This window comes from Rhinopithecus roxellana, chromosome 4 (genome assembly GCF_007565055.1).
Source record: "Rhinopithecus roxellana isolate Shanxi Qingling chromosome 4, ASM756505v1, whole genome shotgun sequence".
NCBI lineage: Eukaryota > Metazoa > Chordata > Mammalia > Primates > Cercopithecidae > Rhinopithecus > Rhinopithecus roxellana.
The window spans coordinates 5,658,271-5,681,154 of NC_044552.1; the positions used below are offsets into that span (position 1 = coordinate 5,658,271).

The 22,884-nt window shown below is 41.5% G+C and overlaps 1 non-coding gene across 1 annotated transcript; it reads right to left on the reverse strand.

Moving 5' to 3' along the window:
• Nucleotides 1-22,484: 22,484 nt before the first annotated feature.
• Nucleotides 22,485-22,545, reverse strand: LOC115897158. Its single transcript, XR_004057087.1, has one exon. It is a non-coding gene; the product is annotated as a U7 small nuclear RNA (small nuclear RNA).
• Nucleotides 22,546-22,884: the final 339 nt, after the last annotated feature.

Consider the following 22,884-nt stretch of genomic DNA (forward strand, 5'->3'; position numbering starts at 1 on the left):
TGGATAAGCCAGGCTGATGCTGAGCTTCACCACATCTGCCTCTTCCTACTCAAGCCCATTAGCCCCACGGAGACAAAAAGTGAAAAGTTCCCATGTTTTGGCTAAGCTCTACTGCTTTCTAGAAGACAGAATGCACCATCTTTCAGAAGAGTTCTCAAGGAAGGAACAGTCTTCCCCAGGAAGCAGAGCTGGCCCTTCCTGTCTGCCAGGGCTGTTGCTGTCTTCCCTCTGGTGGCCCCACCTGGCTGTGAGTACACGTGGGACTCCACTGCCAGAAGGGAGAGAGACACAAACAAGGCACTCCTGGAGGGTCACTGAAGAGGAAGTCAGCATCCAGCTCTGCAAGAGCAGGATAAGGCCTGTTTGAGACAAAATTAGGGTAGGGGGATGGAAAGCTAAGTGTTCTGCCCGTCACAGAGCGCTGGACGCTGTCCGCAGCTTGGGAGTGTCCTGTCCTCACAGCCAGTGGGCTCCGTTGGTCTGTAAAGGACAGCATCTTCCTTGGGAGGTGAACACTGTACTCCTGAGGATTGTTGACATTGTCAGCAGGGCCGAAGGATGGACATCAGCTCCCTTTTGCATTTGGGAAGTCACCTGCAGTGTCTTCACAATGGTGAGAAAGAAAAGAATTATTTTCCTTCCTGGATTTTCCATATTTAATCACTCCACAGACCCAAGGGCATGCTCTGGCTCTGCAGAGGATGAGGAGGTAGTTTAAGCCTCTCCTACAAAATAGGGGCAGCTTTTGCCAGAGAACTTGCTGAAAGCTACCAAGCCATGAAAGCAGAGGGACAGGTGTTTAAGGCTTACTGAGTATCTGGTAGTTATGGCTCCATTGTCATGCTCAACTCTTCCACAAAGCAACCATTCTGGAGTAGGATTCTGAACTCACAACTGTTTTTTTTTTTTGTTTTTTTTTTTTGAGACAGAGTTTCCCTCTTGTTGTCCGGGCTGGAGTGCAGTGGCACGATCTCAGCTCACTTCAACCTCTGCCTCCTGGGTTCAAGTGATTCTCCTACCTCAGCCTCCCAAGTAGCTGGGATTACAGGTGTCCCCCACAACACCCAGCTAATTTTTTGTATTTTTAGTAGAGATGGGGTTTCACCATGTTGGCCAGGCTGGACTCGAATTCCTGACCTCAGGTGATCCACCTCCCTCAGCCTTCCAAAGTGCTGGGATTGCAAGTGTGAACCACTACACCCGGCCTGAACTCACAACTTCTTACGGTGACCTGATTATCACATGGAACACTAACGCAGAAACAACCCATGTTCAGGCTAGTTATTTAAAACAGTGAGGAAACAGTGAGTGGCTCTTTTAAGCTGGCCACATACTTTCCTTGGAATTTTGTATGCCTCTACTGAGCTTTTCCTCATAGGCATCCCAGAGGGCGGCACTATATCAGCTGCCCTTTTAAGAGTGAGAAAACTGAAGCATGGAGAAGTGAAGGCACCACCCAGCATTACAAAGCTATGAAGAGGGAGGGACAACCATGGATCAAAGTTCTCTGCATCCCAAGTTTTTGTGCTATGGCACTGTATGACAGTGCCTCCCTGAGAATGCAGCATCCACTTAAAGAGTAGACTAGTGAATCTGAGAGTCCGCAGCACCCACAGTTTAGGAGTCTATATTTATCAATACCAGGAGCACTTCTACTCAGCATTTCATGAAACCAACAAAAAGACTCAATTAACAAAGACTTACGCAGTAACAACAATGGAATTTACTACACATACAATAGAATAGTTTACATACAATAGAAGAATCTAAGCAATTTAGGGTAGACTCTGACATTCCTTTTCCGATCATTTCACTGATGTCCTGCAAGCGTCTGATGGCTATGTAAATAATCCCAAATGCACTCCTTGTCCTGTGTAAGCACGCAGTCTGCTCTGGAATGCCTCCTTGAATCAAGGCTCTTCTTACTAACAAATTGTAGGCTTTGCTTAAGCCCTTTCACTAAGCACTTTCAAATGTTGACTCAATATCAATTGATTTCTCCAGAAATCTTTGCTTCCCTCCGATACACTCTGCCAAGTGTTGCCTTCAATAGATGAATACTTCCTGTCTGTCTGTCCAAAGCCTGGGTGGGTGAGCAATCTGAGTTCTCTTGGTGGGCCCTTCTTCCCTGGGGCCATGTTATTCCAGACACTGTGGCCATGCAGGAAATAGGGAGTGTGGAGTCTTCTTTGCTAGAACAAGAGTTGGTGGGATACTCTCGGGAAGATTTGTGAATGCCATTAGCCTTGACAGTTCCTGTGCAACACCATTAAAAATTGTTTCTTTGACAGCCACAGCTGGTACACAGGACTGTTTAATTATTTAGTGCATTAGGCCAGGTGGGTTTCAAGAAATCCTTAGCTAGAGATCTTCCTTGGGCCTCTGCCCTGTTGTCTCAAACCAACTCAATGAATTTGGACACACCCTAAGCTGGCTTTCTGTTATTCAGGTGTATTATCCATCAACAAGTTACTACTGAACACCTGTTCTGTGATCACCGCATGTGTTGGTACACTGAACTAAAAAATCATTTGTCCCTTCCCCTGAGCCCTCTCAGTATTCCCAACCTGCCCACAACCATATAACACTAGAACCAAATTAAAGGCCACGTACAAGGTCCACTCTCCAACATTGCAGCCTAACTTTGCATTTAAGGCTGACACAGTGACATTAGCTTCATCTTCAGTGAAGACATTTAAGGCTGACACAGTGAAGGTAGCTCCGTCTTCAGGCCTAACCTTGGTCAGATTTGTACAGCATCAATTGGAACAGGAAGAGAAACAGCAATAGAAATACAACTGCAAACTTGGTGTGGCTGCTGCAGGGTATTTCAAGACGCTCCTCTTTCTGGCTGCTTTCTGCCCCATTTCATTTGACGCCCTATCTTTGCCTGGCCCACGTGGGTAACGACCCAGTACTGGACTGTTTTCTTTGCTAGAACCTGATAGTCACTTCGGATTTTGCTTCAATTGCTGCCCCTCTGCAGCAACATTCCTCCCCACACCCTGCCAGTCACTTCTCCCCAGCATCCCCGCTTTCTGCACACACCCCAGTGTTCTACACAGCCTTGGAAATAATCTTGGCCAAACTTACTAGCCTGACAAGAAAAACAGTTTTAATCCCTTAGGTGGGTGTCATTTCACCTCATCTGCCTAATTAGGGCATTTTCTTGAAAACAACTCATGTTATTTGGGTCTATGCGGTTAAGATGTCTCTACTAAACAAAACAAAGGGCAGAATAGATCCAGAGCTTTATAAATACAAAAGATTGAGCCAGTGGAAAAGAACAGAGCACACGCACTTCTAAATGAACTATACTGGAGGTTAACCGAAGCATTCCGTGTCTAAATATAATGCACCTATAAAATAATGACTACAGTGATAAAACTAAAATACTTCCAGGTGTTAACCATTGATCCCTTCTCATGAACGCATTATTGCAGTCATTTAGTGAGTAGTACTAGGTTATTATGTCTCTCCTGTCTGGTCCGTTTTCTCGTATTTCCTTGTACTGTTCCTCCCCATTTGTGTCGGCCATCTCCGTATGCACTCTGCGCCTGCCAGAATAGACTTTTTCTGACACTGATACATGAACCAGGTATAGTCTCTGCCTGTCTCTCTGTCTGTCTACAATTTCTGAAGTTCATCCCCAAATGGGAATGTTTCCTGTGGCAGCCACACCAAGTTTACAGTTCCCTTTCTATCGCTTTTGCTCTTCCTGTTCCAACTGATACTGTACAAACCTGAGCAAGGTAGGACTGTTGACGGAGCTACCTTCACCGTGTCAGCCTTTAGTGCACATCACCCACTTAAGGGCCCCTGTTTCTGCAGAGAAGGGACCTTCATAGACTTCCCTGGCTTTAGATGAACAGAAAGATGTCTTCTTTGGCTGAGAGTTTCGTTCCCCTCCATTGTCCATTGCTCGTCCTCTCAGTTGGTTTCCGATCTCTCCTGCAAATGAGCAACCTTTCCTTAAGGAGGGATGGACTCTAGCAGGCCAAGCTGCTACTGCACTACTTAACCACACTACCAGAAAGGAAGATACAGAAACTCAAGTTCTTGCAGGCTAGGTCTATCTGTTTCTTAGTGCTGCTGTAACAAATTACCATGAACTAAGAGGCTTATAACAACACACATTTCTTATTTTACCATTCTAGAAGTCAGAAGTCTCGAATGGGGTGACAGAGCTGCCTTCTGTAGGCTCTAGGGGTGAATCCATTTCCTTACCCTTTCCAGCTTCCAGAGGCCAGCTGCATGTGTTGGCTTCTATCTCCAAAGCCAGCAGCTCAGTGTCTTCAGATCTCTTCTCTCTCTCTAACCCTGACACTCCTGCTTCCCTCTTGTGAGGACCCCTATAATTACACTGCTCCCCCACCCCCAGGATAATTCAGAGTCATCTCTCCATCTCAAGATCCTTAATTATATCTGCAAAGTCCTTCTGTCATGTAAGGAAACATATCCCAGGTTCCAGGTGTTAGGAGGGGAACATATTTGGGAGGCCATTATTCTGCCTGCTATCCTACTGAAAAAAATAAACATCTAATAGAAAGTATTGCAGATTCTTAGATCATCAGGATTTTCATGGATGCCTAGGAAGTGTACCTGAAAGATCAACTAACATCCTCATAAACAGATGAGGGAAACTGAGGCCCAGAGAGGCAAAATGCTTGCCACATACACACAGTAGCTCAGGGGCCTGGTGGGGTCTGGAATCCAGCCCTTGACTCACAGTCCAGTGCTCTCCACAAAACAATCAAACTCAAAAATCAGTCAGTCTTTTCCACTACTCATTCTCTCCTTCTGCTTTTAAAAAGAGCCATGTTGGCTGATGGAGCCTCTGAGTTTCCTGGCTGCTTCTGGGACAGCAGGCTTCTCTTGAAGCTGAGCGCCCCTTGCTTCAGGCCTCTCTAGCATGTACTCGCTACACGCAGGGCATTCTGTAGTCACGTTCTTTGAAGATCCTTTTCTTTCATCTCTGCTCAAAATAGTACCTGCCATTGTGTTAGCCTCAGAAACTTCAGTGAGGATCCAAAGGATGGGTAAATTTATCACCTGGTGAACTGACCTACATTCTGCTTAATTGTTTTTGGCCTGACCATTACCCCAGGCATCAGAGTCAAAAGGAATAAAAGCGATGGTTAGATCTAAATGCATGGAGATTTTTATGGCTCTGGTTGATCTCCCAAATTAATAATTGTCAGGAAGAAATTTAAAGATAAAAGACTCTTAACGTGGAGTTAATTTTACAAAAGAAAACCACACTTCTGCTGATGCTTCAGGAAAAAGATGAGTCGGGCATTTCTCGGGGACAGATTAATCTGGTCTACTTCAGCCGCTCTTTTATTACGACACGTTGGGTCAGGTTTTATTTTATTACAAAAATGACTAAATCGCGTGCCATATCTTTTCTATACATAAGCGTTTTGCAAAAGCCATGGTTTCTCTGTAATTTACAAAATGTACCACATTATCAGATATAATCGAAGAAACAAAGTTTTTTCTGAAACATGAACTGAAGATGTCAAAAGATACTTAAGATGTTTCTAAGGTCACTGTCAAATGCATATTATCTCTGTTTTTTTAATGCTTCAGTTGTAAAACCCTTTTGGAGAGCTTCAAAAAGACATTCACTTCTTCCTGATCTGATCATTTTGTACATTTGGCAGCTGTTGAGTTTCATTTTCTAATGTGTTTCCAATGGAGACGTACGTAGCATGGCTTGTTTAATGTAATTTGTTGTTTATGTTTCAGTATTCATGGTATTATCTGCCTAAATGTGCAAAAAGGAGCTGGAAGAATAACTGTTTTTGTGTTTCTTCTCTTTCTTTTAAAAAAATTTTTTAATTCAACATGTTTCTTTCCCCACATCTTGCAAAATATAATCAGAACCGGTAGAGTTTGCACATTTCAGCAAAAGAATGATGCTTCTTCAGATCTCTCCAAACAGCTCCCAGACCTTAGATTACTATGATAAATGTAGGATAGGTAATAATTCCAGCATGATGAATGCCATATCAAGAGAAGCTTCCATTTAGTAAAGCAATGTTCATGTCCCATTTGTGAAGAGCTAAGTTGCTAACCTGACCACAGTAGGGTTTACACACAGTTGTCCATTTGCATCCTCCAGCACCACAGACACGTAAGACTAAGCGTGACCATGCTGAATTCATCCTTGTTCCCCAAATTCAGTCTTCTCCTGACACTTCCCATCTCAGCAGCAGACACCGCCATTCACCACCCAGCTGTGTAATCCCCACATCCAACACCAAACCTATCCATTTTTATCGTCTAGACAGCTCTCAAATGCATCTACATCACTTTACCTCTGCTCATGGACCCAGAGCCACATTATGACTGCAGTGGTCTCCAAGGCACTTTTGCCTTCATGGGCCCCTCCACCCTAAAAAAAAAAAATCTAAAATTATGATTTATGACTGTTGGTATACAGTCAAATATAATCTAACTTGGGCTCATCAATGTATTTATTTTAAATTCTGATTTTAAGATAAACTACAAGAGCCACCCTCAGCAATCCATTCTCCAGCAGCAGCCGGAGGACCTGAATATTCAAATTTGCCTACAATCTGTCAAGTTCAATGCAAAGTGTTGCATTAAAATTTTTTAAATTGAGATTAAATTTCCATAACATAAAACATATCATTTTAATAATTTTAAGTGTATAATTTCGTAAAGTGATATTTTTTAAGAGATGGAGTCTCACTCTTGCCCAGGCTGGAGTCCAGTGGCACACTCATAGATCACTGCAGCCTCAAACACCTGGGCTCAAGTGATCCTCCCACCTCAGCCTCACAAAGCTGGGACTGCAGACTTGCACCACCACACCCAGCTGGTTTTTAGTATATTTACAATCTTGTGCAAACATCGCCACTATCTAATACCAGAATATTTCCATCGCCTTATGAAGAAACCCCATACCTCTGAATTTCTCCCTCTCAACCCCTGACAACCAGTAGTCTACTTTCTGTCTCTATAGATTTGCCTCTTTGTGATGCTTCATATAAATAGAATCATACAATCTGTGGCTTTTTGTTCTGCCTTCTTTCATCTGGCATGCTTTCAAGATTTGTCCATGTTATAACATTCATTCGGACTTCATCGTTTTTTATGGCTGAATAATATTCCATTGTATGGAATGGATAATGGAATAATATTCCATTACAGTATTTCATTTCAGGTCATCAGTCGAATGGTTTTTTTCCACTTTGGGGCTATTATGAATATCTGTGTATAACTTTTTTATGAACGTATATTTTCAATTCTCTTGTATATATAACTAGAAATGGAATTGCTGGGTCATGTGGTAACTCTATGCTTGACTTTTTGAGGAACTACCAAATTGTTTTCATCAGCAGCTGCACCAGCAATGTTTTCTATTCCTACCAACAATGTTTGAGGGTTCCAGTTTCTCCACATCCTCACCAGCACTTGCTATTTTTCCTTTTTAAATAAATTATAGCCATCCTAGGGGGTATAAAGTGGTATCTCACTGTTGTTTTGATTTGCATTTCCCTAATGACTAATGATGTTGAACATCTTTTCATGTGCTTATTAGTCATTTGTGTTATCTTTAGAAAGATGTCTATTCATCTCTTTTGAATTGGGTTGTTTTTGTTGAGTTGTAAGAGGTTTTAAAAAATATTTATTCTAGATGCTAAACCTTTATCAGATACAGAATTTCTAAACATTTCTCCCATTCTGTGGGTTATCTTTTCACTGTTTTGATAGTGTCTTTTGATGTACCAAAGTTTTAATTTTAAAAACTATAACATCTATTTGTTCCTTTTGTTTTTTGTTACTTGTGAATTTTTTTTTTTTTTTTTTTTTTTTTTTTTTTTTTTTTTTTTTTGGAGTCTCGCTCTGTCACTGAGGCTGGAGTTCAGTGGCGCAATCTTGGCTCACTGCAACCTCTGCTTCCCGAGTTTGAGCAATTCTCCTGCCTCAGCCTCCCTAGTAGCTGGGACCACAGGCATGTGCCACCACGACTGGCTAATTTTTGTATTTTTAGTAGAGATGTGGTTTCACCATGTTGGCCAGGCTGGTCTCGAATTCCTGACCTCAGGTGATCCACCCGCCTGGGCCCCCCAAAGTGCTGGGATTACAGGCGTGAGCCACCGCACCTGGTGCTTGTGCTTTTTATATCGTATTTAAGAAATTATTTCCTAACCCAAGTTCACAGAGATTTACACCCCTTCAAATAGCTTTATAGTTTTCTCTCTTATATTTAGGTTTGTGATTCATTTTCAGTTCACTTTTGTATATGTTGTTAAGTAGGGATCAACACTTATTCTTTTGCATGTGGATATCCAGTTGTCCCAGCAACCCTTGTTGAAAAGACTATTATTTCCCTATTGAATTGTCTTGGCAGTCTTATTGAAAATCAGTTGACCATAGTGTGAGGGTTTATTTCTGGACCCTCAATTCTATTCCACTGATTTATTTGCTCATCCTTATGCCAGTACCACATCATCTTGATTACTGTAGCCTTGTAGTAAGTTTTAAAATCATGAATTGTAAGTAATCCAATTTTGTTCCACTTCAAGATTGTTTATGCTATTCTGAATCCTTCAAATTTCTATATGAATTTTAGGATCAGTTTGTCAATTTCTTCAAAAAAAAAAAAGAAAGAAAGAAAGAAAAAAAGGCAGCTGAAATTTTGATAGAAATTGGCAAGAGTTGACAACCTTGTCTTGCTTCTGACCTTAGGGGGAAAGTTTTCTTTTCAGTCTTTCACCACTGGGTGTGATGCCAGCTGTGGGTTTTTCATAGATGCCTTTTATCATATTGAGGAAGTTTCCTTCTATTATTAGTAGCTTTCTATGTGTTTGTTTGTTTGTTTTTTTATCACAAAAGGGATGGATTTTTCTCTAATGCTTTATCTAACTTGATTATGATTTTGCCCCTTTATTCTATTAATATGGTGTGTTTCATTGATTGATTTTCATATGTTGAAACAACCAAGCATCTCTAGGATAAATCCCACTTGGCCATAGTATATAATCTTTTTAACATGCTGTTGGATTGTTTGCAAGTATTTTGTTGAGGATTTTTGTGTCTATATTCGTAAGAGATAGTGGTCTGTAGCTTTCTTTTCATGTGATGCATTTGTCTTCCTTGGAATTGTGGTAATACTGGTTTCCTAGATTAAGTTAGGAAGTGTTCTCTCTTCTACTGAAATATTTAAAAATGTGTGTTGTTAATTCTTTTTTAAATATTTGGTAGAATTCACCAGTGAAATCTTGTCCTGAGTTTTCTTTTTTGAAAAATCTAGAGTTCCTATTTCTTCCTTAATAAGTTTTGGCAGTTTTTGTTTCAAATATTTACATACTAATACTTGGCTGCTGTGCAGCTCCATACTTCACTTTATGTTACCATTGTCACAGATCACAACTTTGTGCATATGTTCTCATAAACATACATTTATATTTATTGCTTTATGTAGTTGTCATTTAGATCAGATAGGAAAAAGAGGAGTTACAACCAAAGGAATACATTAATATTATCTTGTATAATTTGTTATGTAATTATTTACCTTAACCAGTGTTCTTAATGTCTTCATGTGGATTAAACTTCTGGTGTCCCTTTATTTCAACCTAAAGGCCTCCCTGTAACATTTCTTGTAGGGCACGTCTAGTAGTGCAAACTCTCTCAGATTTTGTTTATTTGGAGCTGTTTTAATTTCTCAATCATTTTTTGAAAGATAGTTTCGCTGGGTATAGAATTTTTGATTGACAGTTTTTCATCTTTCAGCACTTTGAATTAGCATTCCACTGCTTCCTGGTTTTCATGGTTTCTGATGAGGAGTCAGCTCTAGGTCTTATTAAGAATCTCTTGTATGTGATCAGTTACTTCTCTCTTGTTGCTTGCAAGATTCTCCTTTTGTCTTTGGCTTCAACAGTTTGATTAGCAATTACAATCAGTATAGTGGAAAAGACAGTGGTTTTGGTGTGATGCAAACATCAACTTTAACCCCAACTGTGTCATTTTTTAGCTGGTTTTCTCATTTTTGAAATATAATGATATCCACTATTAGGATTATTGTGAGAATCAAACGAAATAATGTAAATGAGGCATGAAGGCAAGCAATAAATCATTGTTCAATTTTCACAGTCTCAGGACAGGGCAGGCTTCCATTTCACTGCTGACTGATGGGTTACTATTGTTACTGTCATTTTATTCACCCTTCACTATGTGTTGCCTCTAAAAGAGCTTACATCTGCAGTCAGGACATGCTACTTATTATACCCTAGGTTATTTCAGTGGCCCATCCAAACCAGTATTATTTCTCTTAGAGTATCATCCAGGGATGCTTAATAGCAGAATGTAATGTTGTCACCTCATGGCCCTCCCTGAGATACAACTGGTACCCTTAACTTCCCTTAAATAGTGAATTCTGGTGATAAACTGGCTTTACCTATGTTTTTATTTTTTCTAGAACTGTGTCTAGAACTGTGTGTTTTAGCTCTGCCTCATGAGGGATTACTTGTGTATAATTACTTGTTCCATGTGTATAAGACAAGGCAAATATATCTGCTTCTGCTCCCTACAGAGACAGATCTCATCTGAGACATACAACCTGCTCCGGGAACATTCAAGCTGTTTGAGCCAAACTGTCTACACCTATGGTCAAGACCCAACAACATAAAGCTTAAGATGTGTGTGTTCAGGTCAGAGGGCTGAAATCCTAGCTGACTCTTGACTCTCTTGCACTCTGGTTCCTGCCTACTTAAATCTATGGAACCCACCTACTGCTTCCTAACCTACCTGCCTCCTCTGGACAAGCTTCCACCTATTGTTCTTGCTGACTTTGCTGGACCTCTCTTTCTTGGCTGAAGAATGAGTCTTGACTCTCCTTAGCCTGTTTAATTTATTCAACAAATACTAGTTCAGTCCTTAATATATGCAAAGTTCTGTTCTAGGTGCTAGAGATACAGCCCCTGGCAACAAGTCAGAGAAAAATCTCTGCTCTCATGGAACTTACATTCTAGTTAGTCTCTAACACCCTGATGTAACAAAGAGTTCACTACTCTATCTCAAAAAAAGATTGGCTGACGTAAGTCTGTATCTATCAGGTTCCAGAGGACCCTCTTTGAACTTTAAAAAGGATAGTCAGAACTTTATGCCTTAATGACATCTAACAAACAGGTCAGACACATCCTCCCCTCTAAATGATGGTGCTTCCTTGAGCTTTCTCTGTTTCTCTGTTATTTTCCCCACTATCTGGCCAGCTGTGGAAGGGAGATTCTCTCACTGCAGTTCCTGGGCATCCTTTGGAGATCTTATAAATGGAAGTCCCTCTGACAATCTGCCACTCCTCAGCTAATCAGTCAGTGCCCAGGGGCTACTGATTCCTGCATATTATACGTGATGGCTAAAAATTTCATAATGTCGTCTTTCAGTTATGTCTAAACTCTTGGGTGGGTAATTTAGGAGCCTGAGAATTTATTTTCATACCCAGGTTTTTAGTTTTAGAACAGCCTATGATCTTACAACTATTTTTCTATATTTTTGCCTGATTAGCTTCAAAAGAAAATGTAGAGTTGTGAATTTCATCAATACGGAAATCCAAACGAGGTGTTATTGAGCCTCTCTATGATTCTCTTTGGTCTCAAACCATCTTTTGTAACATGGTTATTAAGTGGCCCTTCTGATTCTGTAGTCGTTTTCCTCTTTTTTTGTGCAAAAACTTTTACTCTTGGCTTTTGAGTTCATTGTAATAATGCGTCTCCTTAAATTGTTTCTTCCTAATTAGTATTGATTTGTAACTGACAAGTGCAGGCTTATGCTCTTTCTTAATCTCTTTCATCAAGCAACATTTTCCAGTATTGATGGGATTAGTTCTTTTATTCTACTGGACAGCCATAAAGGAGGCTTTTCTGGAGAAAATCTGCCTTTTAAAATCTCAATGCCCATTTTTTTCTAGTAACCATCTTCAGGCTCTCTATACAAAGTCCACGAAAGCATCACCTTTATCAGTTTCATTTATTGTTATATGTCCAACAGCCAGACTGGAGTAGGTACCCAAATATTTGACAATAGGTGGACGGATGGATGAATGAATGAATGAACTTTAAAATAAAATGTTTCCATTTTTTCTAACTTACCCATACTTTTGGTCACGATTCCCTTTTCCAAATTTGAGCAGCCATTTAATGGATTTGTTTGCTACCCTGTGGGTTAGTTTGTTTTCTTTTTCTCACCTGAATGCTGTACATCATCATGCTTTGATCACAGCGACTCAGGGTTCCAACAAAGGCAGATGCTTTCAGCACCTGTTCTTTAAGAAACAAGTTTAAATTGTTTCCTTCTTTGTCGATCTAAAACTATTCTACTCTAGGAAACAGAAAAGAGCACATCTTGAATCATATGGTAGTTTTTACAGGATGAGTCTTAGAATAGTGTGACCCGCAGGCCAAGACTGAATGCTACTCACAGTGTGGTCCATGGACCTGGCCTGGCCCATGAGTTAACTGCATCACTTCTCTGAATAAGTACAGAATGTTAGAACAAGCACTTACAAACTTGTATGTGCTACTGACACTGCCAGAGCATCCAAGCACTTTATTTTGTATTTTATAAAAGTATGTTCCATAACAGATATATCAGAAATAAAAATCACTGATTCTTCATCTACAAATAGTGTGGGGGTTGGGTCTCAGCTGGGTCAGATGTAGAGAAGGCTCAGCCAGTCTATAGAACAGACTCTGTGCCATGTGACTTGCAGAAAAACTGCCAACCTGGGGTAATGATTCTTGATGCCTGTGAGTCATAAGCCCTTTGCATATGCTTCAGGAGGAAAAAATATTCTGTTGATGGAATAATGGACATTTCCCTGAAGTTATGCAGTATGGTGCAGTTTCAAAACCAATTTATCATCTATCTTCGCAGCACACAAATGTAGTTGCTCTGTGAGGAAAACCTCATTCACTGATATAAAAAGCCAGCTGTGCCAGAGGAGGGAGTAACCAGGGGAGCCTATAAGGAGTCAGAATACACCTTGTTGACACTAAAGCTGATTGATGAGCAAGGAGCCTTCTGAGCCCAGAGGACAACAAAGTGGAAACGAGATAGACAAATGGTTCTGTGATGTATGAGAAACCGTAGGTGTGACACAGATGTGTGTTCTCTGTGCAAGAGAAGATTAGGGTCTTTCAAGGCTGACAGTTGTTGTCAGTGCAGTTGACATAAGTTTTGCTAATGTTAATGGAAATGTACTAGCACGATTTACCAAAGCCATTTACAGCTGTTGAGTTACAGTGAAATAGAAAGCAATTGTAAGAAGAAGAACCCAAGAGATTTCATACTTGTGTGTGCGAACAAATGCATATTTTAAAACTGCTATATACATAGAATTTCTTCCCTAATGTGGCAATTTTTATTTTTCTTTAAAGCTGTTCTTTCAGATGTTAAGAAACTATAGCAAATTCTGTGGTTCCAGAAAGTCTTCTCAAATTCTCCACCATCTCCATTTTGTTTGTTTGTTTGTTTGTTTTTGAGACGGAGTCTCACTGTGTTGCCCAGACTGGAGTGCAGTGGTGCGATCTTGGCTCACTGCAAACTAAGCCTCCTGGGCTCATGCCATTCTCCGGCCTCAGCCTCCCGAGTAGCTGGGACTACAGGTGCCCACCACCACACCTGGCTAATTTTTTTGTATTTTTAGTAGAGACAGGGTTTCACCGTGTTAGCCAGGATGGTCTCAATCTCCTGACCTCATGATCCGCCTGTCTTGGCCTCCCAAAGTGCTGGGATTACAAGCGTGAGCCACCGCGCCCGGCCCATCTCCATTTTAACACAAGACTGTGCTTCTTGTGTTAACGGGCTTTTCTTTCTAACAAACCCATTTCTTATTAAATTACATTCTTTCATCCTTCCTTATGATGCTAGAATTAGACAATCTTATCTGTGTTTAGTCACAGGAGACACAAAGTATTCTGGAATACCACGACACTGTTTTCAGCCACAGCGCAGCAATACCAAGGGCATATGAAGCTTCTACAGATAAGGCATCAAATGCAGAAAGCATCAGAAGCCAGCTTTGAAGGACACAAGGTATGGCTCATGACATTTCAATGCCACGAAATAGGGCAGCCAGTGTTTGCAAGGCAAGCCAAGTGAGTTAGTGGCATAAGGAAAATGACTTCAGAGCTGGAACCTCTCCTGGTGTGGAGAAAACAGCTGGCTGACCTTCCACCCAGAAACTCCTCCAAGTAGCAACACAGGCTGCCCATGAAGGCTGCATTTGGCAATAGGGGCAGTCAGCAGTTATGGTTGGGGCAACCAGAAGGATTCCAAAAAGGAGCAAATAGAGAATTTGAGCAAAGATGGAAAGTGGAAGGACAGCAAAGTGGTGTGGATAACTCCTTAAAGAATGAAGCTACGTTGATTTTATCTGAAAGATGAAGTGTGAAATCCTGGGCAGGCATCTTCCATGGAATGACTTAGGGTAAGCCAGAGAACAGATGAGGGAAGAAGACAGCTCTGATGACAACTAAAGTCTCTCTCTACCTTGGTTGCTAATGGTTTACCCTGAGGTCAGGAACAGGGTGGTTATGATGGCATAGAATACGGTCCTTTTTCCAGCGTTTGGGCCCCTCTGGCCCCCTTGCTGTCCATCATCACTACGCCCAGAGATGGGCATGGGAAAAATGGGAAGCTACATGGAGGGTTGTCTGAGTGGCTTTTACTAAGCAGGGCCTTGTACAGAGAAAATTGAAGCTTCTGTGCTGGAGGAGGTGAGTGTAACACTTGCTCCCTCCTTTGAGTGAGCCACACTCAAGTCATCCCATGCCAAGCCTGCGGTTTCACAGTAACAATGATTTTAGACTCCAGGGTCCCTGTGTAGACCAGCCACCAGGATTCCTTGTCCCCAAGCTCCACTGCCTTTTCTTTCTGGGCACTAGCAAGCTCACCCATTCACGGCAAAAACCTCCAAAGTTTTCCACCCACTTTTGTCATGACCTCTGAGACACCTCTGCTCTCCCTTACTGCCTCACCTCTCTTACTCCCCATCCTTCCTTGAAGTTTTGCTTTACTCTTTGGATCGAGACATGAGGTTGCTTCTTCAGAAGCTCCAGAGGCCCCTTTATGAAGTCCTCCCCACTAGTTACTTCTCTGTGTAGTCTATAAGCATATATGGAGCACCTAGTGCGTGTTAGGTCTTTAGCCAGGGGTCAGGCCCTGGTTTCTCCCTTGTGTCATGAATCTCAGTTCATTCATATGCCGAAAATCTAATGCCAACAGCCTAAAGTGTAGGTCAAGCCCCTGTAACGCCAACAGAGGTAAGAAAGTCACGAAGGTAGGGTTACCAGTGGTATCACTTGGCTACAGCTGCCGTAAAAAAAACACCATATACTGAATGGCTTAAAACAGTGACGCTCATTTCTTCACAGTTCTGGAGGCTGGAAATCCAAGATTAAAGTGTCAGTAGGTTTGGTTTCTCCTGATGCCTCTCTGCTTGGCTTGCAAATGATCCCCTTCTCCCTGTCCTCACATGACCTTTTTAATGTGTGTACACATCCTTGGGTCTCTTCCTCTTCTTATAAGGACACCAGTGCTATTGGATTAGGACCCAGCCTTGTGACCTCATTTAATTTTAATTACCTCTTTAAAGGCTTTATCTGCAAATACAGCCACACTGGGAATTAGGACTTCAACTTATGAATTTTGGGGAGAATAATTCAGTCCATCACACCAGTGAAGAAGCTTTTGTCTGCAAGTAGCAGAAATCTGACTCTCGTGTTGAGGTGTCCAGAGGAAGAGAGTATCCACTGTTAGTTCAGGGACCCAACAAGTTTATCAAGAACCAGACTCAAAAGAGACCACTGAAATTATGTTTGGCTATGTGTACAGATCCAAAGACAATGATTCTCCAGTCGAGAAATGGTTTTAAGATTTTGTCCATCTATTCTGCCCATGTCACTTATTATTTGTGAGAACCACCAGCAAAAAACATTAAACCAGGCCACATGATTGCAGGGTACGTAAGGGTGTTTTCACTTTATCATCACTGGAAATGACATTGACATCACTTTCTTAGTTCATTTATTCAGAACACAGTTAATAAACGGGTGCCCTGCATTTTCAAGGCCTTGAGTTACAGGCTTTCAAGGCCATCAGTATGAATCAGAAATTAGAGTGCCTCCACCTTGTTTTGTGAATTTCAGAGCAAGGTTTAGCCACGTATGTCCACAGTGAGAAGAGAATTCTGAAAATTCAGATGTTCAAGAAAATATATGGAAGCAATAAATAAATAAACTGTGACACTCCTTAGAGTCAGGCAGTAATCAACTGCACAATTACTTATAGTGAAGACTCACACTTCAGGGGACACCAGAAAAAGTAGCTTCTGGCCGGGCGTGATGGCTCACTCCTGTAATCCCAGCACTTTGGGAGGCCGAGGAGGGCGAATCATGAGGTCAGGAGATCGAGACCATCCTGCCAACATGGTGAAACCCCGTCTCTACTAAAAATACAAAAATTAGCTGGGCGTGGTGGCACACGCCTGTAGTCCCAACTACTCAGGAGGCTGAGGCAGGAGAATCGCTTGAACCCGGGAGGTAAAGGTTGCAGTGAGCCAAGATTGTGGCACTGCACTCCAGTCTGGTGACAGAGTGAGACTCTGTCTCAAAAGAAAAAAAAAAAAGTAGTTTCTACTCCTTTTTACTGTTATTGCTTTCTCTTTTTTTAAATTTTTTTATTTTTACTTTTATTTTTTGCCTCCCTATCTTGTTGATTTGTGCAGCTTCCAGCAGTTCTCTCTCCACCTCTCTCTAAGATTTTCCATCTTGCTTTTTATGAAGCTTGATGTCTCTCTCTCTTTCCCCTTTTTCCCCATTAGTCTTTGCTTTTAGTTCCTGGCCCCTGCATGTAATTCTCCCTCGTCCCCACCATGTCTCCACCTTTTCCCACTAAGGCCTTGAGAGACATAGATTTCTTCCAGAGACACTGGGTGGATGTTTTAAACTCGCTTTAGGAAGTTACTTCTTTCACATATAGCTGCTTCAAGTGAGAACCAAAAGCACTCTTTATAGCCTGGATCTGGGAGGCTGCAGAGCAGAAGGCTGCTCCTGAAAGTGGAGCAGGAGCGCTGGGCATTCTCTTTGAAGAAAGCAGAATTCTTTTATCTCAGAGCAGAGTCCCAATTTTATGAGCACATGGAAAGTTAGATTGAAGCAGGTCAAACCTCAGCCAATGCCTTTAATGACTGCATCTTCCCTCACAAGGGCCATATGCTTGGGATGGATCTGATTGTGTATATAATATACAACACAGACAAGGGTACACTCTTATACTCTCGCTGGCCAATTTCATGTTTTTGAACCATGAGATTCCTTGCTGTTGAAGTTGGGTCCCTGTGGACCCTGTAACACCTTCTACCCATAGAGGTAGAATTTGTGGAGTTCCATTGCAGAATTAAATTAACTCTGCCATCCATAAAAGCTGACAATCCAATGCATCCTCAAACCTCTGCAGTTTTTGAAGAGTATAAAATGTGAACACATGGAGGAGGATTTGAGACCAAATAGACAAAGAGATAAGTGGCTGGATAAGTTAAAGTTTTTCCCCAACAATGATTGTTGTGCTATTTTGACAAGGAGGTTTTTAATACATTCTGGCAATTAAATAAATTTAGTAGTCTTGGAACCAGAAGCCTTTGAGAATGAACATAGTCTTTACATAAGAAGCTCAGTGAACTAAGGGAAATACTTGGCAATATTGCTATCAGCAGAGTGAGGGATTTTTTTAATAGTAAATAACAATGGTTTATAAAATTTGCATATCAAGCAAACACACAATCACCTAGCCAAAAAGCTGTGCTTAAGTATGAGGCAGATACAGAGCTGCCCATAGCTGACAAGCAGTTTCCAGGAATTCTTTAAGAACAAATGCGACCTGGTAAACAAGTGTGGCTAATAGTCCCCATATCACAACAGTTTATAGGGCCTGGGTCCAGAACAAATCCATGAAGAGCTATAGTTCAGCCCAACCCAAAACCCAAGGAGTAGGATGTTGGGGACATTAAGCTGTTTTAGGGACATGCAGGGCACACACGTGTTTGCCTTCCTGTGGATTGGTTATGCTATAAATGCAAGCTATTTTGCTAGAGAGAAAAGCATGTTGGGGACAGTCTCCTAAATTCTGGTTGGCTAGAAAGGACAGAGTTCCTAGATGTAATGGCCAAGATGATTGCAGAAAGCAGCAGAAGGAAAAATAACTCTAAGAAGCTAGAATCACAAAGAATGTCAAGAAACCAGTGAATGGAAAATACAAGGCACAAGGAAGGAATGCACCCAAGGCCTAGCATCGTGTCTGGTACATAACACTTACTCGGCCAGGCGCAGTGGCTCATGCCTGTAATCCAAGCACTTTGGGAGGCCAAGGTGGGCAGATCACGAAGTCAGGCGTTCAAGACCAGTCTGGCCAACAGAGTGAAACCCTGTCTACTAAAAATACAAAAAATTACCCAGGCGTGGTGGTGTGCACCTGTAATCCCAGCTACTTGGGCGGCTGAGGCAGGAGAATTGCGTGAACCCGGGAGGCAGAGGTTGCAGTGAGCCAAGATAGCAAGATCATGCCATTGCACTCCACCCCAGGCGACAGTGTGAGACTCTGTCTCAAAAAAACAAACAAACAAACAAAAAGCCATTTACTCCATGCATGTTATTGAATAAATGAAAGAATAAAACACTAAATGAATAAATGGGAAAGGTTTAATCCACTGTATGTATTAGGAATAGCCTTTTTCCATAGATGGTGGATCTGGAGCTTTGAAAATAGACGGAAGCAAACATTTCATACTCCGTGGGCAACTAAAGCTTCATGCTGTCCCTAGAGGGAAGATTCTCATTATGGTGACTGATGTCTCCCCTCTCCAGGGGTAGAGGTGACTGTGAGTACACTTGGCATGGATAATTGGGAGGTAAAGGAAACAAGATGGACACATTTTCAGGTTTTTCCAGACTTACTGACAGCCACTTGGCTTATGTGATTCAAGTGTAAATAGATGCCATCCACATGAGAAGCAAACTTGAGTTGTGGGCAGAAGTAGTGTTTTCAGCTCTTCTTCCATTGAAACTCATGACTTTGAAAGTCAAGACACCTTTACAAAGTAGACAGGGAGTGAATTTTCTAGCACATACCCAGAGTTTTTCAGTCAAGGGTGGGCACTGCCTTTATTTTGGGAGGGACAATATTTTATTTTGTAGGCCAATAGTACAGCCCTGCCTGTTGCCCACCAAATGCCAGTTAACACACCCCAGTCATTGTGACAACCAAAAAATGCCCCAACACAGTTCCAGTTGCCCTCTTGGGGAATGTTTTCCAGGTGAGCAACATTGGATGCTTTCAAAGAACTGGATTTAGTCTTCTGAACCATAGCACACTATGCAAAAATAAATGGCTTAGGAAAGGATAAAGTTTGTCTTGTAAATATCTAACAGGCTTGGCAGAATGATGATGTGCCCAGGACAACGTTGAATGATATTCAAGTGTGGAACAGAGACAAACTCAAATATGCACTATACCCTTGCCTACCTCAGTAGGCCCCCTTCAAGTGTCTACTCTAGTATAGAACACATACTGGGTGTTCAGAGTTAAGCAATCTTAACTCCTGCTTGCTTATGCCCTGCTCCAGGCCTCATAGGCCTTGTTTTCAACCTTGCCTGCTCATCATTTCACCCTCTGGCTTGCTTTTCTACTTTCATCCAGTGATCAGCTACCTTCCAGCTTCTGGCCATGGCTCAGTTTCCTGGATGCTGCTTTTGTGGTGTTCCTACATCACGGCAATCCAGATACATGACTTTGTGATGACCATGTTGCCCAATCCAGCCCAGGGAGCACCCACCCTTGGGCAGAGTGCCTCCATGCAGCCCTCACCCAATCTTAGTTCATCTTCAGTGGCAGGGCCAAAACAAACACCACATAACATAAACAAACAACAGTAAGGGAGGTTTCCAGTCCCTCTCAGGAAAGAGTAATAGGGAAGAGGGTTAAAAACAATGCTGACATATTCACAATTTCACATGCAAATTCCCAGAGTATAAGTAACAAACCAAGTGAACTTGAAATTCTAAGAATAGAAAATAAATTGGCCTCATGGGTCCAAATGAGAGTTAGGAGCTCATGGAACTAAAAAGTCCAGAGGTAGAGCTAATTATAAACATAGGTAGTGTATTAGTACATCCACCCACTGTTATAAAGAAATACTCGGCACTGGGTAATTTATCAAGAAAAGAAGTTTCATTGCCTCCTGGTTCTGCAGGCTGTGCGGGAAGCATGGAAGTATCTACCTTTAGGAAGGTCTCGGTAAACAGGAAACAGTCATGGCGGAAGGTAAAGGAGGAGCAGGCACATCACATGGCCAGAGCAGGAGCAAGAGGGGCAGTGGGGGTGGGAGGTGGCACACATTTTTAGACAACCGGATGTCATGAGAACTCTATCACCAGAACAGCGTCAAAAGGGGAAATCTGCTCCCATGAGCCAGTCACCTCCCACCAGGCCCCACCTCAACACTGGGGATCACAATTTGACACGAGCCTTGGGCGAGGACACAAATCCAAACCGTATCAGGTAGATTGAGGAGCTCAAATTATGTCAACAAAATAGAAGTAAAATCTCTTGGTCTTGCTTTCTCTTGTGTTGACTTTATTCTCAATAAACTTTTTAAACTTGAACTATGTCTGAGATGGTCACTAGAGAGTATAGTTTACCTTCTATCAATCAGCTTAGTAAACCCAGTGTAAAAAACTCCTTTTCCTAAATTATTCCAGAAAAAGTCCTGGGGTCTTCTTCTGGTTTAATGAAGCACACAATTATTTTCCAATCACAAAGAGCAAGGGTGTGAAGTGCTATCACTGAGCTTCCTCATCCCCAGAGGTTGGAAAGATGGTTCCCCAAAGGAAAGTCAGAGGAAGAGGAAAGAATGTTGAGCAGCCAAGAAGGACAGATAACTACGATGCTGGCCTGGAGCTCTTGACTTGGCTTTGGCAAAGGAAGAGTGCAGCTTTATTTTTAAATACATATATACAAAATATATACACATAAAAATAATATAAATATATATATAACATATATCTGTGCATGCAAATGTGATATATATATATATTTTTTTTATAGCAAACTCTATCAGCTACCTAAAAAGTGAGTTCCACAAAGGCAGGGAATATTTTTTATCTGTTTTGTTTGCTATTGCATCACCATTATTTATAACAGTGCCTGGCACATAGTGGGTCCCCCCAAAGTAGCTGATGAATAAATGAGTATGGAAATCCATACATATGAAGAGGAAAGCCCGGGGGAGAGTGTGTGAGTGGAGACTGAGTATATACCATAGGCTGCCCCACCAGACGGAGGGTATTACTGATGCTCTCCTAACATCTGCCCATTACTAATGATGGATTTAAAGTCTCCAGACAGTGATAAAGACTGTGTACCCCAAATACATGGCTTCTTTGACTTATCATGCTAATAATTTCACCTTCAGGGAGTAACAGAAGTTGTATCCCTTAGAATTGTCTCTCAGCAACCAGTGAGAACCATTTAGGATTGAAGGTAAAAGAGATAAAAAACCTTTGGAAGAAAGTGGCCAGACCAGTCATGGTGGTTCGCACCTTGTAAATCCCAGCACTTTGGGAGGCTGAGTTGGGAGGATTGCTTGAGCCTAGGAGTTGTAGACAAGCCTGGACAACATCATGAGACCCTATTTCTACAAAAAATTAGCCAGGGATGGTGACATGCACCTGCGGTTCCGATTACTTGAGAGGCTGAAGTGGGAGGGTCACTTGAGCCCAGGTGACTGAGGCTGCAATGAGCCAAGGTTGCACCACTGCACTCCAGCTTGGGGGACAGAGTAAGATCCTTTCAGAAAGAAGAAAGAAGGAGAGAGAGAGAAGGAAGGAAGGAAGGAAGGAAGGGAGGGAGGGAGGGAGGGAGGGAGGGAAGGAAGAAAGGGAAAAGGGGCCATAGGATCCAAGCTTTAAAGGTATTGGTAAACATGCACCTCAGATGTGCATTTCTGAAAATGCAGACGTAGTGATTCAAAATTTCATATGGGCTAATAAACAAGATTTTTTTCAGCAAATGTGAATACGAAGAACAATGAATGGGGAATATATATACAAGATATTAAAATACAGCAGTCCCTCAGTGTCCATAGAGTATTGGTTCCAGGACTCCCATGGATATTAAAATGCTCAGGTCCTGATATAAAATGGTGCCATATTTACATATAATCTATGCACATCCTCCCATATACTTTAAATCATCTCTAGTTTACTTATAATACTAACACAATGTAAATGTTATGTAATTAGTTGTTAAAATTTGTACATTTTTCATCATCGTATTGTTATATTTATTGTTTTTTTTTTTTTTTCCTGAATGTTTTCAATTTGAGGTTGGCTTAATCTGCAGGTGCAGAATCTGTGGATACAGAGGGCCCACTGTACGTACTCTTTTTGAGGAGTAAGGATGGTATCCAGTGAAAACTGGAAACCCTGTTAGATAAATTCTAAAAGAATTGTCACACTCAACTCTGTATTCTACAATGGCAGTAACTAAACAGTATGGTACTGCCTCAGAACAGACAGACACATCTATGGAACAAAATAAAGAATCCAGAAATAAACTGAAACATATCTGGGAATGTAATACATTATATAGATGTCATCCCAAATGAGTAAAGAGAAAGTGGATTATTTGATCAGTGCTGTTGGATCAACGCAGAAAAAGCCATCTTGAAAAAATAAAGTTGGATCCATGCCTCACACCTTACACCTGGATAAATTCCAAATGTAAGAAATCAAAACCCCAAAGCAGTAGAAGAAAGCATGAGAGGATATGTAATAAGTTGAGATGGGAACAACTTAT